The sequence below is a fragment of the Octodon degus genome, unplaced genomic scaffold (genome assembly GCF_000260255.1).
Source record: "Octodon degus isolate 3935 unplaced genomic scaffold, OctDeg1.0 scaffold00016, whole genome shotgun sequence".
Lineage (NCBI taxonomy): Eukaryota > Metazoa > Chordata > Mammalia > Rodentia > Octodontidae > Octodon > Octodon degus.
The window spans coordinates 6,492,527-6,505,354 of record NW_004524592.1 but is presented as its reverse complement, the minus strand read 5'-3'; the positions used below and the strand labels follow the sequence as shown (position 1 = coordinate 6,505,354).

Genomic DNA, 12,828 nt, shown 5'->3' with positions numbered 1-12,828 from the left:
GTGGTTTGGCTGGCTGGAGTGTTGTGGGGATGAACTACAGCAACCTGAGGCTGACAGCTTTGTGGAAGCAGCCACTTAAACAACTGAGCTAAGGCCAGGCCCCCAACAGCTCTTATCTTGTAGTGATATTACAAAGATTAGATGAAACGATACATTTAACTCTGACGTGGAGTAGGAAGCTAAAAACATTAGCTGTTGTTCTTGCCATTTAATTTGTAGGTAAGAAACTTGTTTTGTATTAGTTTCAAGATTGTGTTAGAACTATAATTTGTTGCTTATTACTTACAGTTGATGTTAACTATTGTCTTGTTTGTTTATTTATTTGTTTCTTGAGAAGGGGCCCCATTCTATTGTACAAGCTGTAATTGAAGTCACTTTGTAGGCCAGGCTGGCTTCAAATTCACCAGGATGCTCCTGCCTCAACCTGCTAAATACTGGGATTATAGGCCAAAATAATCGCACTCTTGCTTTTATATCACAGGTAGAAGGAGGGATACTAGGGTTTTATTTCATTTCCCTTTTGTGTCACTGATATATTACCCTTAACACACCGTATTCAATCTCCCTTAGTCAATTTATCAAGTCAGTCTAGGCCCATTTATACTTAACAATGATGAAATTAAGATTTGTGGAGCAGGACTGTGTAATCTTATTTGTGACTGTGATAGTAGTAAAAATATCAATAAATCAAGATCTGAGATATAGGCACTGACTAGGAACACAATTGCTTTACATACGTTTTCATCTTAATTTTCATAAAATAAAAAAGTGTGCAACCCAATAGAGGTGTTCCAATCTCTGAGTTGAGAGAGAAACACTTCTAGTGATAACCTACTGTCACAGAAGTCTGTGTGCATGGTGAGGAAAACCACAGCCATAACGGACAATTTCTTTCATATAGGATAAAGCAGAGACAAGTCAGTGGACTGTGGACAGTACTATCACATTCACTGTCTCTGTAAGTGTGCTGTTACCTGGTCTACTGTCATTTTTTCTCTCTTTGAAATCCTGATGGCACCAATAACAGAAGCTAATCCTTTCCCTTTAAATGTTCAAGTTCATTTAAATGAATGTCCATTTTGTATCTGTGTATTCAAAATGGTTAGGATGGATATATAGTTACATTCTCTTAATGAACAGAGGGATTTGTTGTAATAGTGTTTGTAGATAGAATATCATGTCTGCATCTTGTACAGCAAATAACCACTGGGAAGACAGTATGCAATGTGTTGATTATTGAAACTGTCCTACCAATTTGATTTGAAACTATCTCATTTCTATTTGTCTGTCAATAAAATTATGGATAAAACCCCCCAAGATAGTTAGGATAGATATACAGCTACTTTCTCTTAGTTCAATGAGTGTAAGGTTTGTACTAATAGTGTTTAGTCAAGGTTTCATGTCTACGTTTTGTTCTCTGAATGACAACTAGAAAGACAACAATATGCAATGTATTGATTATTGTAACTGTCCTACTAACCTGTTTTTGAAACTACTTTATCTTTTTTCTGGTTAAAATGAATAAAAATTTAAATAAAAAAAAGTTTTAAAAAAATGCTCAAGTTCTGCCAAGCCAGTGCGTCCCGTCTCTGCTTGCACATCCCTAACACCTGAGCGTGTAAATGCATCAAAGCCAGGGTCTCCTTGCAGATCTCTTAAATCAGAATGTCTGGGAGTGGGAATGTAATTCACTGGCTTTAAATGTTCTTTAGGTGATGTTAGTATGCACCATGGTTGTGTATGACTGAGTGGAGTTATTAAGAGGTTAGCATTCCTGACTTGGCCTTTGACAGTCTTTCTATTAACTTCCTAGTCTTCTCTAGCTGTCTTACGATGCTTTATTTTCTCAGCATTCTCTCCTCTGTCTGTCAGTACATCCACATCTGGCTAAACCAGTTCATCTGATGGGATTTCTTCCACTCTCCACCTCCGTATTCCTTGCTAAAGAGCCCCTGCGTTACATGTACTGTTCTGTCCCCTCCGTTCAAAACCCCAAGTGCCTTTTATCCTCCCACAGCTCTCTCTTCCACCTCTAGCATCACTATTTTCTTTCAGGATTGTGGTTCTTCCGTTATCCTCTGTTATTAATTCAGGTGCAACAAGCTTTTCAGTATAGACTACAATGCAATAATTAAGGTGCCCTGTTAAGAAAGAAAGAGAGATCTAATTATACTGTGGTATGATTTGAGCAACAAGAGAACTACATAAACAACATGAAAGAAGCAAAAGGGAAAGTGTTCACCTATTTTCCTCACACTTAATTCCTCTTAAACTGAAAAAGAACACATAATCTCAATCTCCATCACTTTCCTTCATTTTCTTTCCTTTTTGTTCACTGCCAAGTGTTTTGAAAGAGTAATTTACATATTTTTAAAGAATTTTATTTTAAAGAGGAAAAAAACAAAAAAATTAAAGCATGATAATAGGTGAATAACACAAGGTTAAGACACTGGGAATTATTATCTTTAGCTCCTTGGAGTACAAGATATAGACATTTAGTTATCCAAATAACATTAGCATAGACCCTTCTTTTCAATGAATTAAGAGAAATTAGTAGTTCAACTATCTTAACTATCTTGTGAATGCTTGTATACATACTTTTGTTTGTTTGCTCATTTTGCTTTTCCCTTCCTTTTCTCCTTTTCCCCATCCCAGCCTCTTTTATTTTAAAATTTCTTTCCATTTCACATTTTGAATCTTATGTACTATTTCAGCTTCTCACACTAGTGAGACAATGTGCTGTTAACACATATTTCACTTATGGGTATGGTCTCGAGTTGCATGAATAGAAGTCTCCAGTTTATTCTTCTGTATGGCACAGTAGTCCTCCCTCGTATTAAAGAAACCATATTTTTTTTTTAATCCATTCCTCGGTTGATGGGCATATGGATTGTTTCCAAGATCTAACTATTAGTGCTTCAACAAACATGGGGTGCACATAGAACACTGTGGTATGATGTTTTTAATTCATCGTACTGGGAAGATAACCAGTGGAGGAATAGCTGGGTCAAGTGGGACCTCTAATCCTAGTGTTTTTGAAGAATCACAGTGGTTGTACCAGTCTGCACTTCCACCAATAGTAGAGAAGGGTTTCTTTTTTTCTGAGGTCCTTCCCGCATTTGTTATTGTTGATTTCTTTTTTTCTTTTTTTCTGGAACCGGGGATTGAACTCAGGTCCTTGCGCTTGCCAGGCAAGTGCTTATTCTACTGAGCTATCTCCCCAGCTCCTTGGTTGATTTCTTGATAACAGCCATTCTTTTTGAAGTGAGATGGAATCTCAGTGTTGTTTTATTTGCATCTCTGAAATGGTCAGTGCTGTAGAGGTTTTTTTTTTTTTTTTTTTTTTCTGTACCGGGGATTGAACATGTAGAGTATTTTTTCAAACATTTGTTTTCCATTGGTATTTATTTTTTTCAGAAGTGTGCACTCACCTCAGATGCTCTTTTTTGGACTGGGTCTTTAAATTTGGGAAGTCTGATTTTTTTAGTTCTTTATATGTTCTTTTTTATGTATTTAGTACAGGGTCTTACAGGGTGTCACTATACCGACTGGACTTACAGTGATCCTCCTGTTTTCAGCCTCCCAAGTGCTGGGATTACAGACATGCGACACCACACATGGTCTCAGTTGCCATCTCAGTTCACCCCAGGTGGAGTGGCACTGCATGCCAGGGAGATAACCCTGGCTGCTGCGCTTTAGTCCGCTGAACTATCTGGCCTGGCCCTCCTTTATATGCTCTTTGAAGAATAGCTGTCAAGCATAATTTTTTTCCCTCTGTGGGAACATCATTTTTTCAAACATCATTTTTCCCCCTGTCTCTTCACTGTGTTGATGGTTCTCTTGCTATCTTTAATAAGATGATCCTAGTTGTTGATTCTTTGTGATAGTGCCTGTGTGTTTGGGGTTTTATTCATAAAGTTTTTGACTACACCAATGTCTTCAAGAGTTTTACCTATTCTATCTTCCAGTAGATTTAATGTTTCTGGATTTTTAAAAAAATGTATTTAGTACAGGGTCTACAGGTTGTCACTACACAGATTGGACTTGTAGTGATCCTCCTATTTTCAGCCTCCCAAATGCTGGGATTATAGGCATGCGCCACCATGCCCAGTCTCAATGATCGTCTTATGGCATGCTAGGAATCAAACTCTGGTCTCTATGTCTGCCTAAGCAGATGCTTTAATCCACTGAGCTATCTGGCCAACCCTTCTGTTTTAATGTTTAGATGTCTGACACATTTTTAATTTAGTTTATTGCATGGTGAAAGATATGGGTCCAATTTTAATCTTCAGCATGTGCAGAACCATGGTATTTTCCATGCCCTTTAGTTACTTAATCTTGGAGTAATTGGAAGAACAGCTGGTTACAACAGTTATATCATTTTGGCTGAAGTGGTACCATGAGCAATAACAATAGCATGAAATACAGTGTAGAAAATGACAAACTGAGGTAATCATTAATTGACTACCTTTAACCAAGCTTGAGCTTCACTTCAAATCTTTCTCCTTAACAGTTTTTCACACACCATTTACTAAAGAGGCTATCTTTCTTCCAGTGAATGTGTTGGGCACCTTTGTCAAAGATAAGGTGGCTGAGTATGTCTGAAGTTGTTTTTGCATCTCCTAATACATTCTCTTGAGCCCCAGGTATGTTTTTTCTTCCAGTACAATGATTTTTTTTTATCACAATAGCTTTATAGTATAATTTCATGTGGGGGGTTGTGATGCTTCATGCTTTTCCTTTGTTGCATATAATTGCCTTTATTATTCTAGGTTTTTTCTAGTTCCAAATGAAATTTTAAGATTTTTTTTCTCTAATTCAGTGAGATGTGCTATTAGATTTTTTATTGGAATTGCATTAAATCTGTACAACAATTTTGGAAGTATGGCCATGTTCACTATGTTGGTTTTTACTACCCCAAAACAAGGGGGTAGCATTTAATTTTCTGATATCTTCTCCAATCTCTTTCTTCAAAGTACTGTAGTTTTGAATGTAGTGGTCTTTTACATCCTTTGTTGGATTGATTTCTTATTTTATTGGATGCTACTGTGAAGTTGCTATTCAAAAATTTGGTTCCATTCTAATATTTCATTTTTTTGGTCTAGTTGATCTGTCTTTTTATAACAGTGGGGTATTGAGATCCCCTAATATAATTGTATTAGTACTTGAGTTTTCATGTCTGTTAATATTTCTTTTATATAGTAGGTTGTGGTAATAATTGGTGCATATATATATATATATATATATATATATATATATATTTATGATTGTAATCTCTTCCTCTTGAGCTTTTCCCTTTATGAGGATGTAGTGACCTTCTTTGTCTGTGTTACTCAGTCTTGGCTTGAAATTCATTTTGTCTGTGAGTAGGTACCCCTGCTTTTTTCTGAATTTCCAAAGCATGAAGTATTGTTTTTCATCCTTTGAACTTCATTCTATGAATTTCTTTTTGAATTAAAGTTATGTATTTTATGCAGCATATTCATGGAATTTGTTTCTTGATCCATTCTGCCAGTGTGTCTTTTTTTAAATATGTATCTTTTGATTTATGAATTGAGACAATTAACATTGATGATTATAACTGATGTACTGAGTTATTCTTATGTTATTTTCTTGTTGTCGATTCCACATTTTTTTCCCTGTCTAATTGTTTGCCCTGCCTGGTGGATTCCTTCTGTTGGGACTCATGGAGTTGTAGTCCATGTTATTGCTTTCTAGAATATCCTTGAGAACATTTTGGAATGGTGGTGTGGTGGTCATGAGTTTCCTCAGGTGTTCTTTGCCATGGAAGTGTCTTATTTTTCCATCAGTTTTGAGGGGTACACCAATTTGGGCTGGAGGTTCTTTTCTTTTAGAACTTGAAATACTTCACTTCAAGCTCTCCTTTACTTGAGTCTTTGTGTTTTATTTTATAGGTGATTTGTTTCTTTTCCCTAACAACTTTTAGTATACTGTTTTTGTGTTGAATTTCTTGAATCTCGACTGTGATATGCCTGGATATAGACTTTTCTGATCATAGCTCATTGGCATTGTATATGTCTTACTCATCTATCTGTCAAATTCTTTTTCCCTGCTAGTGAAGTTTTCTGTTATGATGTCTGTGAACACCTTTTAAAAATATCATTTGTGGTGTTGCCTACCTTTTCATTATCACCAAGCAATCTGAAGTTACTCCTCTTTGCCTCATCTAGCAGCTCCTGGATTGATTTGCTCATGGTCCCTTGCTATTTTAAAGAAATTCTGCTTTTCATGATCACTAACCACAAGTCTGCCTTCTATATCTGAGATTGTGTCTTCCCACTGGCTGATTATGCTTCAGATGCTTGCAATGGTATTTTTATTCTCCTGGATATCTGCTTGAATCTGTCTTCTATATTTCATTTCTTTCCTACACTGACCATTTGACCATTCATGGCTTCCAACATTTTCTTAAGCTCTAATATATATATATGGTCTAGAGTCACTAAGCATGCTTTTCACTATGGACACCATATTTGCAGTTATCTGAGAAATTATTTCTGAGTTGATTTTTTATAGTCTCATTTTCTTGGTTTGATGTTACCACTTCAGAGAGCTCAGCTGGGTGGCTTTTGGATTGCTCCTCCTCATTGCCCTCTAAGTTTGCCTTTGATGAGATGGCTGTCTGGGGTTACATCTTGTTTAAGTGTCTTCTTATTTTCTTTTTCTGTTTTTTGCGTTTGTTTTTGTGTTTTTGTTCAAGTCCTGGGATGATGCTTGTAAATTGCCTATGATGAGTTGCTTTATTGCTAGTATTTAGAAATATTACAAAATGACTGGGGTATCTTCCAGGTGTAGCTGGTTTTTGGGTTCTACATCTATTGCAGGATCCTGCCTCTTCAACTTGTTGGGGATTGGAAATTGGTGCCTGCTTGGCTTAGCCACTGGTTCTTTGGCACTGTGCCATGCTATTTTCCATGCCCCTTAGTTAGTCCTAGAATAATTAGAAGAGCAGCTGATTACAACAATTAGGTCACTTTTGCTAAAGTGGTACCATCAGCATTAACAATAGCATGAAACACAGCATAGAAAATGCCAAACTGAGGTAACCATTAATTGGCCACCTTTAACCATAGGATCTAGATTTGTGGTTCTATAACAAAATCTAAAACAAATCAGATAATTATACACAGTATATAATTCCTTTTTTTTAAAAAAAAAAAAACAAGTGATACTCAGTTTATTAGGACAGCTGCTCAGACATCAGCGGTGGTGACTTCCACTCCCGGCTTGATGCTGAGGTCGTCATTTGCTTCATGATCTTTGAAGGGCTGCATAGATCGATGAGCCTCTTGTGAGTCCTCATCTGGAAGTGATCCCACGTCTTGGATCCTGCCCCATAAGGCTTTTTTCTTGTGGTGATTCTCAAGGTCTTGGTGGGCTGCACATGGGCCCCTTTACCTTGAGGTTCTTCTTGGCTCCTTGGATCAGGTCAGCACACACCTTCTCCAGTGACTTCATGCTGCCGCTGGTGAGGGTGGTCCGGATCCGGTGGCTCGCCACCTCAGTCTCCACGTGCATCCTCCCTGTGTCCTTAAATGCATAGCTGCAGTGCAGCTTCCTGGCCGACTAGTTCCTTGGCACAAGGGAACAGTGATAAGTCAAGAGTGGAGGAGGACACCACCACCCTCACACCCTCAGCGCTGGTCTTCAGGAAAACTATAATTCCTTAATATGTCAGTTTTAGCCTCAGAGGTTAAAATTTAAAATGGTTTAGGAAAAAAATAGAGAAGCAAAAGAAGAGGAAGAAAGTGCAGGGACCTGGAGTTGATCCATAAGACCCACCCATGAGCGTGCCCTGAGACTGAGCATGGTGGTGCATGCCTCCAATTCCAGCACTGGAGAGGCTGAAAACAGGAGGATCATGATGAGTCTCAGCTGTGTAGTGAGACCCTGTACCAAACACATTTAAAAAAAGGAGAAAGAGATTAGAAGTAAGGGTGGAGGACAAAGGGGGATCACACTAACTTTGGAAAACTGTTATGGAAGACTGGGGAAGAGAAGGAAGAGATAAAAGGAAGAACAGAACAGAACTACAACCACAAGGAGTCTAAAAACCACATTCACATACATATATTAAAAATATCAAAAAAACAAAAAAGGGAAACCCCCTGCAGTCTCCACCAAAACATAAAACAAATGAGAGAGAGAGAGAGAGAGAGAGAGAGAGAGAGAGAGAGAGAGAGAGAAGAGTCCATTTCCAGGTTTGTCTCTGATGCCACTGGTAGAAAATGTGTGGAGACAAAGTTAAGATCCATGCTGATTTATCCCAGCAAGCCAACAGTAGCTTCATGGTAGGGTGGTGGACAATCTCATCAAGGCTGTACCTTTATTTCTTCTGAAGTTCAGACTATATTCTGGCCATGGGAGCTGAGACCAGACCCAGTCAGCCTGTAGTAGTCAGTGTACCTTCTGTGGCAGCCTGAGCCCAGCTGGAAGCTGCTAGATGGAGCAGGAACTCTGACTTCTGAGCTCATCCAACCCTCTCCAAGAAGGCTCCTGGCCAATGGCTCCCTCATGTGGGATGACCAAGCCTCAGCACTCATCATCAGCTGGCAAAGTCCTTTTGCACCCACTGCTCCCTTCCACTGCTGTGTCTCTCCTTGGAGGTCTTTGGGGTCACCAGCAGTCACCGCTGTCTGTAGGCTTGAATTGCTTCTCTTCCCAGTGAGTCCCAGAACAGGGAGAAGGCTCTGCCTGCTACCTCCTTCTACTTTGTTGAAGTTTCTCTCTTTGCTCTTTCCATAGGCTTCCAGTCACACTTCAGATCCTTTCTATTGAATAATACTCAGGAACAGCATTTAATATATTTTGACTCACATGCCCTAAACACACTCATGAACTTAGTGGTATAATTTCCAATCAGGGATTGTGAAGCTTCTTTCCTTGCCTTTGTTGACAAGCATTGTTTTGTTATTCTAGGTCTCTTCTGGTTCCAAGTGAATTTTAGAAATGTTTTCTCTAGTTCTGTGAGGTATGCTAATGATATTTCGATTGGAATTGCATTAAATCTGTAACCATTTTGGGAGTATGGCTCTTTTCACTATGTCGGTTCTTCCTACCCATAGCAAGGGATTTCTTTCCATTTTTTTATATCCTCTTGGATCTCCTTTGAAAACTACTATGATAGAAATGGTGTAGTACTGACAAAACAAAACAAACAATAACAATAATAAAAGAGATCAGTGGAACAGATTTAATGATCTGGAAACTTCAAACATACTCAGCCACCTTATCTTTGAGGAAGGGGCCAAACTCATTCACTGGAAGAAAGATATCCTTTTTTAATAAATTGAGCTTCAAAAATTGGCTTCCTACCTGCCAAACACTGAAACTAGTTCCATGTCTCTCACTGTGCACTGAACTAAAAAGGATCAAAGAACTAAACATTAAAACACAAACACTAAACCTATTGGAAGACAGCATAGATGAGACTTTCTTTTTTTTCTTTTGTATTTTAGGGAAGGGTCTACAGGGTGTTCAGGGTATCACTATTAGATGGGACTTGTAGTGATCTGCCTGTTTACAGCCTCCCAAAAGCTGGAATTAAAAGCACATGCCACCTCACCAAGTCTCAATTACTATCCCAGCGTGCTCCAGGGTCAGGGATGGAATGGCAGGCTCAGGGATCAACTCCCGCCCCAGTGCCTGCTTGCAGGTGTTTTAATCTACTGAGCTATTTGGCCAGCCCTTAGATGAGACTCTTGAAGACATAGGTGTAGGCAAAGATGTTATGAGCAAAACCCTGATCACATGGGAAAAAAGAATCAACAATTGGGTCTCATCCTATTAAAATTTTTTCACAGCAAAAGAAATCACTAGTAGAATGAAAATGCTCACAGAGTAGGAAAAAATTTAGTTCCTCAGACAATGGACTAATATCTAGAATATATAAAGAACTAAAAAAAAGGCTTCCTCAATTAAAAGATCTAATCCAACAATGGGACTCTGAGATTGACTACACACTTCTTAGAGGAAAAAACACAAATGGCAAATAAATATATGAAAATGTGTTCAGCAACACTAGTCATTCAAGAGATGTAGATTAAAACAATACTAATATTCCATTTCACCCTGGAAAGAATGGCTATCATCAAGAAATCAGTCAACAACAAATGCTGGAGCAGCTTCAGGGAAAAAGGAATCCTTCTCCACTGCTGATGGGAGTGTAGACTAGTGTAACCACTGTGAATTCACACACACACACACACACACACACACACACACACACACACACACACACACACACAGGTTAGAAGTCCCATTTGACTCAGCTATTTCACTTTGGGTATCTTAACAGAAGAATTAAAGATCTCATGCCACAGCAATATATGCACACCCATGTTTGTAGCAGCATAGGTTGTAATAGCTAAATCTTGGGGCCAGGGATATATAGCTCAGTGGCACAGTGCCTGTGTAGCAAGCACAAGGTCCTGAGTTTGATTCCTGTTACAAAACAAATGAACAAACAAACAAAGAAAGCAACAACAAAAACTAAATCAAAAACCCAAATATCCATCAGCTGAGGAATGGACAAAAGCAATGTGTGTGCTTTTTTTTTTAATACAATGGAGTACTACTCAGTCATAAAGGAGGATAAACTTGAGGTTACATTTGAGGTATAAATTGATGCCCCTGAATCAATATTCTTCAGAGAAATAAATCAGTCACATATGTGTAATATTGCATTGTCTCTTAGTGTGAGAAGCTCCAAAAGGGTACATAGGGCCCAAAGTATATAAAAGGTATAGCAAGATAAGAGATAATGGTTCACAAGAAAGGGGAACTTGGGATGGGTAGGGGGAGAAGAAGGAAGGGAAAATAAAAAAAAAAAACAATAATGAAAGATAAAATGGGACTCAAGCTTTGTAAATAAGGAGGGGAAGAAGGATTGAAATGAGAGGAAGGGATTGGGACAAACAGAGGAATCAAGATATACCATACAGAAGCACAAATTCCTTATGAGGAACACATTCATTATGTACATCTAAATCATATCAATAAATGTACTTAAAAAGAAAAGAAAAGGAAAAAAAATCTCATGAAAAAGAACTTCCAGGAGTGCTTCAGAAGGGGGTAACAACAATGGGGTAAGTGTGTTCAAAGTGAAAGGAGTATTTTGGCAGGAATTAATGGCAATATCTCTTTTACTGCAATATTTTTAAAAATTTAAACATTTATTGTGTATTTTTATCACATGTATCTCTATTCTAATATGGTTTATATTTAAGAATGATAGTTGTGTTGGGTGGGTGAGATAGCTCAGTGGACTAAGTACCTGTTTAGGCAAGCAAAGGGACCAGGGTTCGATCCCCAGCACCACATACCACCCTAGTCCCACCACTGGGTGCACTGAGCTGGCCACTAAGACCTAGCATGGTGGTGCACACCTGTAATCCCAGTGCTTGGGAGGCTGAAAAAAAGAGGTATGAAACTGTACCAAATACATTAAAAAAGAAAAGATAATTATGATTGTTGTCGGTAACAGTAAGACAGAAGAACAAAAGGTGATCACAGAAGTAGTACCTATAATGCAGTTGAATTGTTGTTATATGGGAACCAGGGCATTGGCAATAGAGTTGGAGTAGGAGTCAGGGTTGAGTATAGAGTCAACAGGATTTGTCCTGAGGTTTAATGTGGGTGTGAGAAAAAGTGATGACTGTGGGATGATCCAAGGTCTTTCACTAAGCGTGGGAAGAATGTACAAAGTGCGGAGTCAGTTGTGAACAGGGAACCAGAATTAGTGTTTGTGTGTGTATATTAAGAAGGCTAGGAGAGCCCCAGGTGAAGAGGCTGACCAGGCACTTTGTCACAAGAACCAGGACATCAGGAAGATAACTAGGCCAGAGAACTCAGTAGGGCATGATCATGTGTAGTTGGTGCTTAAAGTTATGAGATGGAGTAAGATTTCCAGGAACAAGTGAGGAGATGCCAAATTATTAAAGTCAGGGTGAAAACAAAATGTATTTTGGGGAGGTTGCAAGAAAACCAAGTGTCTAGTCTTTAAGAAAATGCTTCAAAGATGAGGGAGGGATCAATTCTGTCACACCCAACTGAGAGGTTAAGGACAGAGAATTCAATGATGGAGCCATGGTATAGGATTACTGTGGGAGTACTGGCAATAAAGTCGGTATTTTCAAGGGGAAGGATTAGAGAAGAAAACTGAAGACAATAAGTAGAGACTATGCTTTCAAAAAGTTTTGCTGTGAAGGGGAGAATAGAGTTGGGGGAGAAGAACTGGAGGGAAAAGTAGGTCAAGAGGAATTTTTTTGAGATACAGACTTACAAAATTTTCCAGGTTGGGCTCAAACTTGTGATCTTTCTGCCTCAGCCCCTCAAGTAGCTATGATTACAGATGTGTGCTTGGTAGGAGAATTATTAAAAGCACACAAGTTATTTCAAATGTGTATATAGCTGGAAATTGTCAAGTAGAGAAGGACAATGTATAATACTCTTGAGGTGGGAAGTCAGGATTGTAACAATTTTGTCCTTCAGAGGATATGAGGGGATACAATCTGTGTATGAGTGAGTAGAGTGGCTGCACTCAATTTGTCAATCTTGACTAGAAGGAAGTCAGAGTATATGGAAGGGATGTATGCAAGTGAATATAGAAGTGGGGGAGAACTTATAGAAACTTGTTTCTGGTTCCTTCCACTCTTTCCTTTTTTTTTTAATTTTTTTTTTTATTTTTCAACAAATAATACACTGCATATGTTCTTCTTAGTGGTTAATTGCTGTACAAGATGCGGACTTGTGATCCTATTTACAAACACCATTAGAACAAATCATTCTATTCATTAACAGAATGTA

The 12,828-nt window shown here is 38.4% G+C and overlaps 1 pseudogene; it reads right to left on the bottom strand.

Annotated features, from left to right (window-relative positions):
- Positions 1-7,214: 7,214 nt before the first annotated feature.
- LOC101577107 overlaps positions 7,215-12,828 on the bottom strand; it is a 9,984-nt pseudogene continuing 4,370 nt past the window's right edge.